This window comes from Pelodiscus sinensis, chromosome 19 (assembly GCF_052426305.1).
Source record: "Pelodiscus sinensis isolate ZL-2025 chromosome 19, ASM5242630v1, whole genome shotgun sequence".
Taxonomy (NCBI): domain Eukaryota; kingdom Metazoa; phylum Chordata; order Testudines; family Trionychidae; genus Pelodiscus; species Pelodiscus sinensis.
Window position 1 is genome coordinate 21,966,353 of NC_143070.1, and position 14,027 is coordinate 21,980,379.

General features: G+C 49.3%; 1 pseudogene; it reads right to left on the minus strand.

Annotated features, from left to right (window-relative positions):
* Window positions 1-11,347: 11,347 nt before the first annotated feature.
* Window positions 11,348-11,520, minus strand: LOC112546230 (U2 spliceosomal RNA; annotated as a pseudogene).
* Between the last annotated feature and the right edge of the window lie 2,507 nt (window positions 11,521-14,027).

Below are 14,027 nucleotides of genomic sequence, written 5' to 3' on the forward strand. Positions count from 1 at the left end.
CTCTCTGCCTTCCACAAGCACTGGCAAGGTTTGCATAGCCAGGTCTGTCCTTTTAACAAGAAGAGATACAAATGCAGAGCCTCAGACATACTGGGTTCAGCAAGGAAGATGAATTTCACCAAGATACGATGCTTTGGAGTGTCTCTGCCTTGGGAAGTCCTAGGAGCGCTGTCTGGAGCTTTAGCCCTGTTTTCCTTAGACAGGGGAGGGATGATTTACATTAGTGAGAGGGGAAAAGTGAAGAACAGCTGAGATGGTGGCTGATGTTATATTTGCTAAAGAGTTTCCCCAAGGTTCCCGGTCCCTAAGGTGTAGAGAATTTTCTTGCAGTCTCGAATGTATTTTGTGTGCAGAAAGAAAGATAGGAATGTGCACCAGGCACCAGATAACGGTGTCTACTGTATGTTTGTACATACAGTACAGTTTGTACATACTGCCCACCTCCAGTCACGTTTTCAGTCTCGTATTAGGGCAACTGCCCCCGCACCTATGCAATACAAACTAGGCCATTCCTCCCCAGCTGGACATGATTCTTGTTCTTTTGCACAGCCCAGCCCATGGAGACCAAAAATCTGCTCATGGCCATCCAGATCACAACCTTGATGAATTGATGGAAAGAGAAAGCAGACACACAGCAGGGCTGTGTCTACATTGCATGCTTCTTGTGCAAGAACAGCTGTTCTTGCACAAAAACTTACCAGCTGCATACACTGCATGCGCATTCTTGCGCAAGTAAATTTACAGTATAGGGTTGGAAAACAGAGCTTCTTCCAGAACAGTTATTCTTCTCCCTATGAGGAATAAGCCCTCTTGCACAAGAGCTCTTCCACAAGAGGGCAGTGTAGACAGGCAACATGAATTTCTTGAGCAAGAATCTCTTATGGTTACAATGGCCATCAGAGCTTTGTTGCGGAAGAGAGCGTCTACATTGCCATGAATGCTCTTGCGCAAAAGCACATCTCTTTTTTGGTAACTGGGTTTGGTTTTTTTAAATGATTTGAAAGTACAGACAGAGGAATACTTTTTTTAGGGTTAAACAAAGATTTTTATTTTTCTATTTACTTTATAATTAATTTTTCATTTAAATCAATTTACTATCTTTGATTTTTTTTAAAGACAGTGTAATATACAAATAAAAAGTAGAAAAACAGTACAGTTAAAAAACAAGAAATAATAACTCCTCCTACAGATATACCCTCCTGATTTACCTTTAAAAAGTTTATGGAGTTAACAAATATACAATACTCATGTTAAGAAAGATAGAAGCATTGCTTAGATTCAGGAGATATTCTTTTCTTTATGTTTCTCCTTTTTTTTTGGATTTTTCATTTCAACTTACGACCAGTGTTGTTCCCCTTTTGGAGTTAATGTGCAGCAGCAAAATTCAGTGCCAGGGAGGGAGCTTTGGTTGATTAGACCTAGCTTTTTGGATTTGCAACCTGTCCGTTCTTGGTCTGTTCCATTTAACCTTATATACCCTGTTTCGGTATTTCAATATTCCTCCACTCGCCTGACAATTGCTGACGTTAGATTTTTTGCTTTCTCATTCTGCCCTTTCAAAACTTTCATCTGCTCCATTTGGGGTAATCAGTACTTTGTTGCATATTGCAGTCTGAGTTACTTACTTCCCTAAAAACGGGGTTACTGCTGGTCATCCAATTAAATTTTGTTTTTATTTTATATCTCAGCTACGTCTACACTGGCATGATTTTCCGGAAATGTGTTTAACGGAAAAGTTTTCCGTTAAAAGCATTTTCAGAAAAGCGTGTCTAGATTGGCAGGACGCTTTTCCACAAAAGCACTTTTTGCAGAAAAGCGTCCGTGGCCAATCTAGATGTGCTTTTCCGCAAAAAAGCCCCGATCGCCATTTTTGTGATCGGGGCTTTTTTGCTGAAAACAAATCTCTGCTGTCTACACCGGCCCTTTTACGCATGAGATCGTCAGTGCTTTTGCGGAAATTCAAGCGGCCAGTGTAGACAGCTGGCAAGTTTTTCCCCAAAAGCAGATGATTTTTGTGGACAAACTTGCCAGTCTAAACACAGCCCTCCTGTATCTCATAGTGCTGCCATTCCTTTACACTTACAATTAAACTGGTGCTCATTTGACATATTCTGAGTAGTCCTCAACACCTTCCTTTTGCACTCTTGTGCAAAAGCACATGACGGTATGGACGCGCTCTTGTGGAAGATTTTTTGCTCAAGACCCCCTTCCACAAAACAGTTCTTGCGCAAAAAGTCTGCAGTGTAGACGTAGCCCAGGTTCATAGTTGCACCCAGACTGTCAGGCAGGAGAATGTGACCCAACTCCCTGCACCTGGGCCCTGCCTTTATAGCAGGGAAAGCAACACTTACAGGCCCACAGGAAGGTGCTGGTTCTATGCTGAATTTTCTGCCTTCTGCTCTTGGGATTCTCTGTTGAGGTGAGAAGAACCAGGTGGTGGGAGGCACCAGCCTTTTAACAACCCCCTGACACCTCCAGGGGTTGTCTGCAGGGTCAAGGAAACCCAGGCTGAGGAGAACTGGAGGGAGCCCCCCAGAGATGTTAACTGAAGGGTTGAGCATCTTCGATACCCAGGCTCCAAACTGTCCCACCTGGCTCCCAATCTGGGCCCTGCCCCCATCCATGCTGCTGTAGGTGCCAGTGTCTCACCACACAGTGAAACCAGACCAGAGACAGACACAGTCAGTAAAGGTTCCTCTCAGAAACGATCCTGCAGATGCTGGGCCTTCTTCCCTGCCCCACCATGTACTACTGCTGTGTGACTGCTCCCCATGCATCTTTCCCCTGCAGAGAGCACTCCGAACCAGGTTGTGACTAGCCAGCCCATCTCTGGACACCCAAGGGATGTTTGGGTTTGTCACCAGCACTGAGCTTTGTAAAATAGCCCAGGGAACATTGTGAAAAGCCAAAACCTTCCTGCCCTGGGTGTCCCTGGCCAGCCAGCAAGTGACACAAAGATTCTTGGCATTGCTGACTTTGGGTAGCTTGAAACAAGCTTCTGCAGCTCAGATGAGGTGGCCGAGTGTTTAAGGTGATGGGCTGCTAATCCAGTGTTCTTTAGGTGTATGGGTTCAAACCCTCTCCTCATTGGCTGTTTCCAACCCTCTTTCTTGCTTCTCCCAGAGGTGTCTTCAGTTCAGTGCCAGCCCCTCCTGTAACACTGCTTGCCCTGCTCCCTCCCACTGCAGCCTGGGAAAAGGGGAAATCTCCACTAAGATACTCCCACATGTGAGATTCCAGGCAGCCAGGCCATGGTGGGTGGAGTGGTGGTGTCTCTGAGATTGCCCCACTCCTCCAGCCTGTCCCACTTGGCTGTTGCCATGGACCCTCTGTGAGGTCACTGCCTCCCAACCAATGAGCTGAGCTGCTGCAAAAGGCCCTTTTGATGTCACTGCTGCCTTGCAGGGCTCATGTCCTGCCCCTAGCCAGCCCCTTGGCATGTTTGAGCTGCTCCCTCTGTGTTACCCCCACTCACTTAGGACTGATTCTGGGGCTCAAGCAGAGAACCTCAGAGGCTGCTCAGGGTGCCACATGCAATCAGCAGACTTTTAAGGCCAGAAGAGACAGTTATATCATCTCATCTCACCAGCAGCCCCTTGCATGGTGCAGCAGTGAATTTTGTACCAAAACACACTCCAGAAAGGCATCTGATCTTCATTGCCAGAGCCCTAGAGGTGGAGAAAGCCCCACGCCCTTTGGGAGTGGGGAGGGATTGATACAGTGACAGGAAAAGAAGTGACCCCAAGGCCACACTTGTGGGTCTATGTCACACACACACAAAACAGCCCTGGTACCTTTCTTCTACTATTTCCTCACACTCACAGCCTGGCTGTGCACAGGGCTTAGTACTGACAGCGCGAGTGTGGGGAAAGATGCACTATGTTATTGAATATTGTGAGGGCTCCCATCGTTTGCAAACAAACTGGGACCCCCGTCCGAGCCCTGTGTCTCCCAAGCCTGGGCCCCTCTCACATTGTGCCCGCTGGGATGAGGTGGAAATTGCCCCAAACCTGCACTTATGCAAGCTCCATGCTGGCCCTTTTAGTCTTAGTGCAGTGGCAGGTCTTCCTTTAGCTGACTGCTCTGGGCAGGGAGGCCTGAAGAGGAACAGGAAACAGACTGGGCAGCTTGCAAGGAGGAGACAGGGGTTCTGGTGGGAGGAGGGAGCAGCAAATACAGACCCTGTGCATCCGCAGGCTTCTGGGAGGGGACTCAGGCCACCTCCTCCCCTTTCTCAGCTCCCTCCCTCCCCTGAGGGCTGAAAGGGGTCCCAAGCCAGGCCTGACCAGCTGATTGCCTCAATAGCAGGGGAAGATGTTCATGGCAAGACTCTTAAACTATGTCCAGTGTCCCTACTGAGTACAAGCCTACGGCCCAAATTCTTGCCACTAAGAACATTGACCCATATGCACCTGGCAGGCAGCAGGCTCCACAGCCTAAGACACAGAGGAAGGCTCCATAGTTACCACCTCAGGCTCAGGGGGAAGCATAAAAGGGGGCTTGGGCCAGGTGAGGCTGGGGTTTCTCTGGACACCAGACGCCCAATGCACAGAGCCAGCCCCCCTCCTCCCATCCCACTGTCCCACACACCTCAGACAGGAAAGAGCAGCAGGACACTCTCCCATGGGGCACCAGTCCTCCCCAACCGCTTCATTTGCTTCCTCTGCTCCTCCCCAAGTAGGCCCAGGCATCTAGTAACCCAGCCAGATGTGCATCCACACATTAGCAGCGGCTGTTGTGGCCCCCTAGCAACTCCATTCAGCTCCAATCACGTGCTTAAGCTTTACCTCAAAGACTCTGTCTGTGGCACAGGCCACTCCCCCCTGGAAACCCCTCTGCTCTTGGTCAGCCTCCCCAATCCTCTGCTGCCTCTAACTAGGGACACGCACCAGCCAGGCATGTGCACAGAGCAAGGGAGAGAGCAAGAGCATGTCCGAATTCTCCCCTTGCAAAGAGAAAAGGAAGGGGGAGGGGACTCACAAAGGGCACCCTGGCAGAATTGCCCTCCTGTGAACATGGAACCAGGTTGTGGGGCACTGTGCAGCACAGGGACTGGTGGCTCAGGGATGGGAGCTGGTGGGGAAGGCAGGGACCCACCATTTCCGGTGGGCATCAGTGAGTGCATTGGCCTGTGTGTTACACCTGTGACCCACACTGGCAGAGCATGTGCCTGCCAGGGGCTGACTGGTTCTGCTGGCCAGACCAGAGTGCCAATAAGGCCATGATTGTGAAATCAAGCTCCCAGGGAGCTGCCGGCCTAGGCAGGGCAGAAGGACATTATCTGATAGAAAGATGCTCATGGGGGTGGCTGTTGTCACTGCTTTTGTAGAATTACAGCAGCTCTTAAACAAGGGTGTCCAGCACAGTGTGGAGAGAAAAGCTACAGGTTGCTGATCTAATGGCAACCGTGGGATGTTGTGGGCTCTGGAACAAGGTTGTTGGGGCAGGAGAGCTGCTCATAGGTGGAGGAATTAGCTCAAGGGGCAGAGTGCTTGCTTAGCATATGAGCGGCAGTGGGATTGGTAACCACATTCTCCAGTATCTGATATGTTCTTGTTCCTTCTTTTCACAGGCAGAACCAGGGGACTAAGCGCATTCAGAGACTTCTTTCTCTCTGGTCTCTGAAAAAACCCACCCTAGTGAGGCACAAAGCTGCTGGGCCTGGTGGAGGTAAGAGCACTAGAGATGTGTTGCAAGTGGGGAAAGTGCTCCCTTTGCACACAAGAGTTAGCAGGATTTGCTCCCATCTTCTTCTGCCTGCTCACTGGTGCTGAGGGGCTGGCCCCTTTCCAGCTGCCCCAACTCTTATTCCTACAATGTACTTTGTGCAGGGACCGTTGGTTTTTGTGCCAAAGTGTATGGCTGGGAGCCAGGACTCAGGACCCTTCCCCAAATATATGAACTTATATAGTGAAACCTGAGTCCTGCTTAGCTCTATCTTAACCAATTTTTTTAGTTTAATTTTGCTAACTAATAGCAACATACTGTAACATAATTACCTAACCAATCATACCCTTCCCCTTAGTTGATTTACACCTAGCAAAATCTAGTATATAAAGGAGATTTTAAAATCAGGAATAAGGGATCTTTCGAAAAGGCTTTATTTTCCGAAAGATCCCCGTCTAGACTGGTGCTTTTTGCCGGCAAAGCCCCGAGCTGGAAAAAAGCGGCAGCCATGTTCATGCAAATGAAGCAGGGAAGATTTAAATCCCCGCTTCATTTGCAATTGCGATGTGTCTAATCTGCAGCCCTTTTCCACAAAAGGGGTACAATCTAGACACAGCCTATAAGAGCCAGCACAACCAAACTTTGCATGGGATAACTTTTCATCCAGGAGGTTCTACGGTACTTTTGGACCGATCAGGCCCAAGCTCAAGGTCTAAAAATCAAAAAGTAACCGGCTGCACTGCGCTGCACTGGCAGGGGCCACCACGCCCACCCTAGATCCCATGTCTGCCGCCTGCATCCCCCAGCACTGTGTGAGACTCACCCCCTCCTGCCAGTGAGGTTACATAAGCAACCCTTTTTCCCCGCCTCCCTCGCCCCTGCCACCAGCACACAGTGCCCCGATCCCCACACACACAATAGCTTGGGGACCCGCCCTGCCCCCCGTGGCGGCACCTGCAGCCCTGGGCATGAGCGGTGGTGCCTCTCCCACATGTAATTTCCCCTCCACCTGATGTCGCACTGCCCCCACCTGGGCATGATGCGGACCTATATTTTAATCCATATAGAAATCAGCGCAACTTTTCTACCATTCAAAAGAAGATAATGGACTACATTTTGTCCCTCCGGTTTCCCAGGCAATGCTGGGTAACTCCAGCTAGTATGCTACAAGTGGCAAATGAGCTGGTTTTCATTAGCACATGTGGCAGGATCTCAGCCCTGCCCCTCTTCTCCCATGCTGGAGCCCTCCTCCTTCCCCAGCAGCATCGGGGAGGAAGTAGTGCTGGACCTAATGCTCCTCAGTGGCACCTCCAGCCTCTGGGGCTAGTCCGATACTGCACGGCCATGGCAACGGCTCCAGTCTGGGACTACATGGCTGTAGCAGCATCACCTCCAGCCTTCAGAGCCAGCCCAGGACTGTGAAATGGTGACAGTTGCTGCAAGGGGGCGCAAAGCCAGGTAAGCATCCCCCGACCCTACACTCCAATCCCCCTCATTCATTCCCCTCCTCCCACCAGGATCCCACATCCCCAGCTTCCTCCAGCACCCTCCTACCCTTTCTCTTACTCCATCCTCTTGACACTCTTCTCCCAGCCTGCTTCTACACCCTTTGTTCCACACAGACCTCACAACCTGTCCCACTTCTGTACCCCACCTCCCTCTCAGATCCTGCACCCCATCCCTATCCCACTCACTGGCAACCCTTTCTCACACACTGAATCCTTAATTTTTGCCTTTCCCCAAAGCCTAAGGGGTTCTATAAAATCCACTAACTCCAGAAGCCCAGGAAAATAAATCTGGCCTATGGGAAACCCTGAACCTCAGTCCTCCCTGTTCCTTTCTCTCAACCTGTGGGGGTTGGAGTGCCAGAGAAGTGAGGTGTCTTAGGTAGGTGGAGGGGAACATCAGAGAGGGTTGGGTGGAGGGGGTTGCACTTTTTTTGGTTCTCACTTCCGTGGTCCTCAACTGATTTTTTTTGTGGGTCAGTGGCTCCTGACCCAAAAGAAGTTCCTCACCCCGCCATAAGTAAAGAAAACATTGAAAACTTTTGTGTTGGACAAAATATTTTACTTTAAACCCAGCTTGTCCCTATTCCCTCCTTCCCCCGGCATGCAGCTCTGTAAATAGAAGTGAGTAAGTTAAATCTTGGCACCCCACTTCTGAAAGGTTGCGACCCCAGGTCTAGATAATGGTTTCTGCTGGGAATAAGGGAAATCATGCAAGGAGGGATGACTTGCCCATGGAACTCCAACCACTCTCTTGTCACCTGGAATTTTCCACTCTCACTGCTGAGAAATTGTTTGAAACAGTATGTGGCTAGGAGGAGGAGGGCAGGAGCATGGTTAGGGTAGGTGCGTGGAAAGGCCAGCAGGGAGAGTTCAGGAGCTGAATGGGGATAGGGTATCTGACCTGGAGGTAGGGTGCAGGAGCAAAGAAGCTGGTTGAGTGTTCAAAAGTGGAAACTAGCATATGCCCATCAATGGAGACTGTGGGCATTGATCCTGAGGCCTCTCACCTGCTAAACAAATGTTTTGCCACTTGAGCTAATTCCCCCATATGTGAGCAGCTTCCCAGATCCACCCTCCTTGTTCCAGAGGCCACATCGTCCCTGCAGCTGCCCACATGTGAGACTTACACCTGTGGCTTGGGTAGCTCAGCTAGTTAATTATACAGCAGACAGAAACAATTAAAAACCAGAGATCATACAAAGCATAGGAAAGTGAGTACCCTTATCACAGATAGAATGAGGAGTCCACAACCTCAGCTATTGATAAATGGTTTCTTGCCAGATGAAATGTTATTCAACTAAGTTTTCTTTACCCATCTTGAGATCTGTTTCTTTATTTGGTGACAGTGGGTGCCATTAGGACAGGATCCTTCTTAACAGCCTGATATTACACTAATTTTAATGCAATTTAGATGGAATGTGAGTGTGTGACTCCAGGCTTTCCAGCTAATGGCTGCTGCTCTTCAGTATGGCTGCAGAGGACTTTAGGCCTTCTAACATGGTTACAGTTGCTTCATCCTTTCTTGCCCAGGGTCACACATAGATATACAGTGCAGACAGCACCACAAATTCAAAGGCCATGCATCAAAAAATTTTAAATTTCAAAAAAGAGATACATTTTGATTCCTTTTATTTGCCTTTTTGTTTCCGAGATGGTATTGAGACTTGCCTCCTGGCTTTTCATACCCAATAGCTTCTACTTTCACAAATATGTCAAATAGTGCCTGAGCTATGCCAAAAGAGGGAGAGCTGGAGATATGTATTTCACATCTATACATACATGGTCTTGGTATCATAGAATCAGGGTTGGAAGAGACCTCGGGAGTTCCTCAATTTTAACCCCCTGCCCAAAGCAGGACCAACCACAACTCAATCATCCCAGCCAGGGCTTTGTCAAGCCAGGACTAAAAACCTTGAGGGATGGAGATTCCACAACCTTCTTAGGTAATCCCTTCCAGTGCTTCACTGCTCTCCTAGTAAACTAGTTTTTCCTAATATCCAATCTATATTTCCCCCACTGCAACTTGAGACCACTGATCTTCATTCTGTCATCTCTCACTACTGAAAACCATCTCAGGTAGTTAAAGGCTGCAATCAAATCCCCCTCTCTCTTCTGTAAACTAAATATGCCCAAATCCCTCAGCCTCTTCTTGTAAGTCAAGTGCTCTAGCACCTTACTCATTTTGTTTCCCCTGCACTGGACTTTCCCCAATGCGTCCACAACATTTCTATAATGGAAGGCCCAGAATTGGACACAATACTCCAGATATGGCCTTTACCAATGCTGAATAAAGGAGAATAATCACTTCTCTAGATCTGCTGGCAATGTGTCTCCTACTGCACCCCAATATGCCGTTAGCCTTCTTGGCTACAAGGGAACACTGTTGACTCATATCTAGCTTGTCATCCACAGTAATCCCCAGGTCCTTTTCTGCTAATGCACTGCAGAAAATTACAGAATTGTTTAATATACTTTCTGGAACTAGGCTTTGGCAGTGATTCTGCATTCACAGACTCTGACTCCATAGGTACCATAGGGCTACTGCATCCATAGAAAAAAACTGTGGGACCCCCTGGAAGCCCCATGGATCAGGTCTACCCCTCATCCCTTGCCCTCCTATGTACCATTGGGCCCCACAGATCAGCGTCTCCCCCTCAAACAGAGCTTCCTATCTCCTACAGCTCAACTGTTGAGTACATTTAAGACCATGCTAGAAGAAAAAGGCAAAATGGGGGCAGGAAGAAATGAGTCTAGGTGGATGTTTGGGGGAATAGATGGAGTGAAGTCAATTGCTCCCTGAGATAAAAGTGTGATTGATTATGTGCCCTATAGATAGTTGGTGTATGTGTACATTTGGTGCAAAGAGATCCTGGACCTCAGAGACTGTACCTACAGCCTTTGGACAGTAAAGTGGTTGAACAGGAGGAGCTAAGGAAGGCAGAGAGGTACATTGATGAGACTTTCTGGGACACAGTAGAACAGTCCCATCCTGGGGACCGGGGCTCCTCTCGCTCTCGCTCTCGCTCTCGCTCTCGCTCTCGCCTCACGGCGCACACAGAGGTACTCTTCCCCTCCCAAGACGTCCCCCAGCACCGGGGCATAGAAATTTTCGAAGTCCCGCCCGCTCGCTCACTGCCTGTCGCCCTCTCTTCGCTCACGGGGACCGCACTCACTCACCCGCCCCGCGCGCCTCCTTCGGCCTCCCCTCCCCTCTCCTCCCTCGGAGCAGGGAGGCCCGGGTGGGGGCGGGGGACGGGCGCTGGGGGCACTCTGGGCGGCGCCCCGCTCGCCTCCTTCCTTCCTTCCTTCCTTCCCTCCCGGCAGCCTCCGCCGCCCCCGGGCTCGTCTGCATGTGGGCTCCGCCCCCTCGCTTCCCCAGCTGGCTCGCCCCGACCAGCCGCGCCTCGCCTGCAGAAGTGGCTAGTCTCATGTTTAACGGGACTCGTCAACTGCTCCCTGACAGCCCCGCTCGCAGGTACGACGCCCCGCCCCGCCGGCAGGAGCGCCAGGTGTGAATGGGGCTCCTCAACAGCTCCCTGGCAAGGCCGACGCCCTGCAGACTGCTTGCCCGCAGTCTTTCTGCATCCGCCTCTGCCTCTGCTCTTCCAAGCACTCCCTCACTCCCTTGATTGATTTAAAAAATAAATAAAAATAAAATTTAAAAAAAGCGGCAGCTTGCCACCGCTGCCTTTCAAAAAACCTCTTCTCTTCTCTTCTCTTCTCTTCTCTTCTCTTCTCTTCTCTTCTCTTCTCTTCTCTTCTCTTCTCTTCTCTCACTCCTTCCTGCCTTCCTTCAGTCAGTCATGCACTCCCAATGTTTGCACTGATTCGTATGGGGACGCTTATTTATTTCCAAAAAAAAAAAAAAAAAAAAGCGGCGGCTTGCCTCCGCTGCCTTTGCAAACAAACCCTGCGGCGGGGTCATTTGGGGGCGTGTGTGAGTGTTTTTGCTTTCTTTTTCTTGTTGTTTGTTTGTTTTCCAGGACCTCCCCCGGAGATGGGCAGCGCAGCGCGGCCCCGGCCCCGGCACACAGGCACAGACGCACAGCAGAGATTTTTCTGGGGGGCGGGGGACTGTTATTCACATACACACTTTTTTTTTTAATAATTCCCCTCTCCTTCCACAAGGGGCATTCAGGTCTATTTTTGGCACCGCACAGGGGTTCTCCGACGGGAGGTGCACCGCTCCGGAAAGTAATGCAATACCAGGTCGATGGTGGAGTAGACGGAGCAAGCTCCTGTTCAGACCCCCTATTCCAAAAATCCATTTAATATAAAGATCTCAGATAGAGATCATATCAGATATTAAACAGATAAGAACAGATATTATTTGACCGGGAGCATGTTCGACGCTTCCAGGCAGGGACCGAGCGTTGGGCAATCAGGCGAAACGCCCCGCGAACGTCAGGGCACTGACTAGAGACCCGTTATGACATCAATACAGCCTACCGACCCGGCCTCCTAGCTTTCTGCGATTCGCGCTCCCGAGAGCACGTTTACACTAATACTACACCAGACCTCCATCACCCCTCATTGCGAGAATTCGAGGAAACTTTACAGTAGTTACCGCTATGGGACAGAAACCACTTGTGCTTAGCTAGAAACACTTAAGGCACCGTGGCACTCTTGCTTCCGAGACGCTTTTTGAGTCCATGTCTTGTACTGCCTCAGAAATCTGTGAAAAACCTGCCACATGTTCTCAAGGCGGAAAAAAGGATGTTCTAATAGATTTTTTTGCTGGGACCGTCCTACATGCAGAAAAACGCTACCGGCATTGGCGCTACCTGACCTCCATGATCCCTCATTGCGAGAATTCCAGCAAACTGGACGGTACTTACCGCTATGGGACAGAAACCACTTGCGCTTAGCTAGAATCACTTATGGCAATGTGGCACTCTTGCTTCTGAGACGCTTTTTGAGTCCATGTCTTGTACTGCCTCAGAAATGTGTGAAAAACCTGCCACATGTTCTCGAGGAGGAAACAAGGCTCTTGAACTAGATGATATGGCTGGGACTGTCGTATATGGAGAAAAATTATATCTGGCATTGGTGCTGACAGGAAAGTTTTCACCAGACCTCCATGATCCCTCATTGCGAGTTTCGAGGAAAGTCTATAGTAGTTACCGCTATGGGACAGAAACCACTTGTGCCTAGCAACTTATGGCAACGTGGCACTCTTGCTTCTGAGACGCTTTTTGAGTCCATGTCTTGTACTGCCTCAGAAATGTGTGAAAAACCTGCCACCTGTTCTCGAGGCAGAGAAAAGGGTGCTCTAATAGATGATTTTTCTGGGACCGTCCTACATGCAGAAAAACGCTACCGGCATTGGCGCTACCTGACCTCCATGATCCCTCATTGTGAGAATTCCAGGAAACTGGACGGTACTTACCGCTATGGGACAGAAACCACTTGTGCCTAGCTAGAAACACCTAAGACACCGTGGCACTCTTGCTTCTGAGATGCTTTTGGAGTCCATGTCTTATACTGCCTCAGAAATGTGTGAAAAACCTGCCACATGTTCTCAAGGAGGAAACAAGGCTGTTGAACTAGATGATATGGCTTGGACAGTCATACATGGAGAAAAATGATACCCGGCATTGGCACTGACAGGAAAGTTTTCACCAGACCTCCATGATCCCTCTTTGCGACAATTCGAGCAAACTCTACAGTAGTTACTACTATGGGACAGAAACCACTTGTGCCTAGCTAGAAACACTTAAGGCACCGTGGCACTCTTGCTTCTGAGATGCTTTTAGAGTCCATGTCTTTTACTGCTTCAGAAATGTGTGAAAAACCTGCCACATGATCTAGGAGGCAGAAACAAGGCTGCTGTATTAGATGATATGGCTGGGACCGTCGTTCATGCAGAAAAACGCTATGCGGCATTGGCGCTACCTGACCTCCATGATCCCTCATTGAGAGAATTCCAGCAAACTGGACGGTACTTACCGCTATGGGACAAAAACCACTTGTGCCTAGCTAGAAACACTTAAGGCACTGTGGCACTCTTGCTTCTGAGACGCTTTTTGAGTCCATGTCTTGTACTCCCTCAGAAAGGTGTGAAAAACCTGCCACATGTTCTCGAGGCGGAAACAAGGCTGTTGAACTAGATGCTATGGCTGGGACTGTCGTACATGGAAAAAAATGATATCCGGCATTGGCGCTACCTGATCTCCATGATCCCTCATTGCGAGAATTCCAGCAAACTGGACGATAGTTACCGCTATGGGACAGAAAACACTTCTGCCTAGCTAGAAACTCTTAAGTCACCGTGGCACTCTTGCTTCTGAGACGCTTTCTGAATCCATGTCTTGTACTGCCTCAGAAATGTGTGAAAAACCTGCCACATGTTCTCGAGGCGGAAACAAGACTGCTGTAGTAGATGATTTTGCTGGAACCATCGTACATGCAGAAAAACGCGATGCGGCATTGGCGCTACCTGACCTCCATGATCCCTCATTGCGAGAATTCCAGCAAACTGGACAGTAGTTACCGCTATGGGACAGAAACCACTTGTGCCTATCTAGAAACACTTAAATCACCGTGGCATTTCCGCTTCTGAGAAAAACCTACCACACGTTCTCGAGGCGGAAACAAGGCTGCTGTAGTAGATGATTTGGCTGGGACCGTCGTACATGCAGAAAAACGCAAGAATTCCAGCAAACTGGACGGTAGTTACCGCTATGGGACAGAAACCACTTTTGCCTCGCTAGAAACACTTAAGGCACCGTGGCACTCCTGCTTTTGAGATGCTTTTTGAGTCGTACATGGAGAAAAATGATATCCGGCGTTGACGCAGGCAAGAAAGTTTTCGCCAGAGCTCTATGATCCCTCATTGCGAGAATTAGAGCA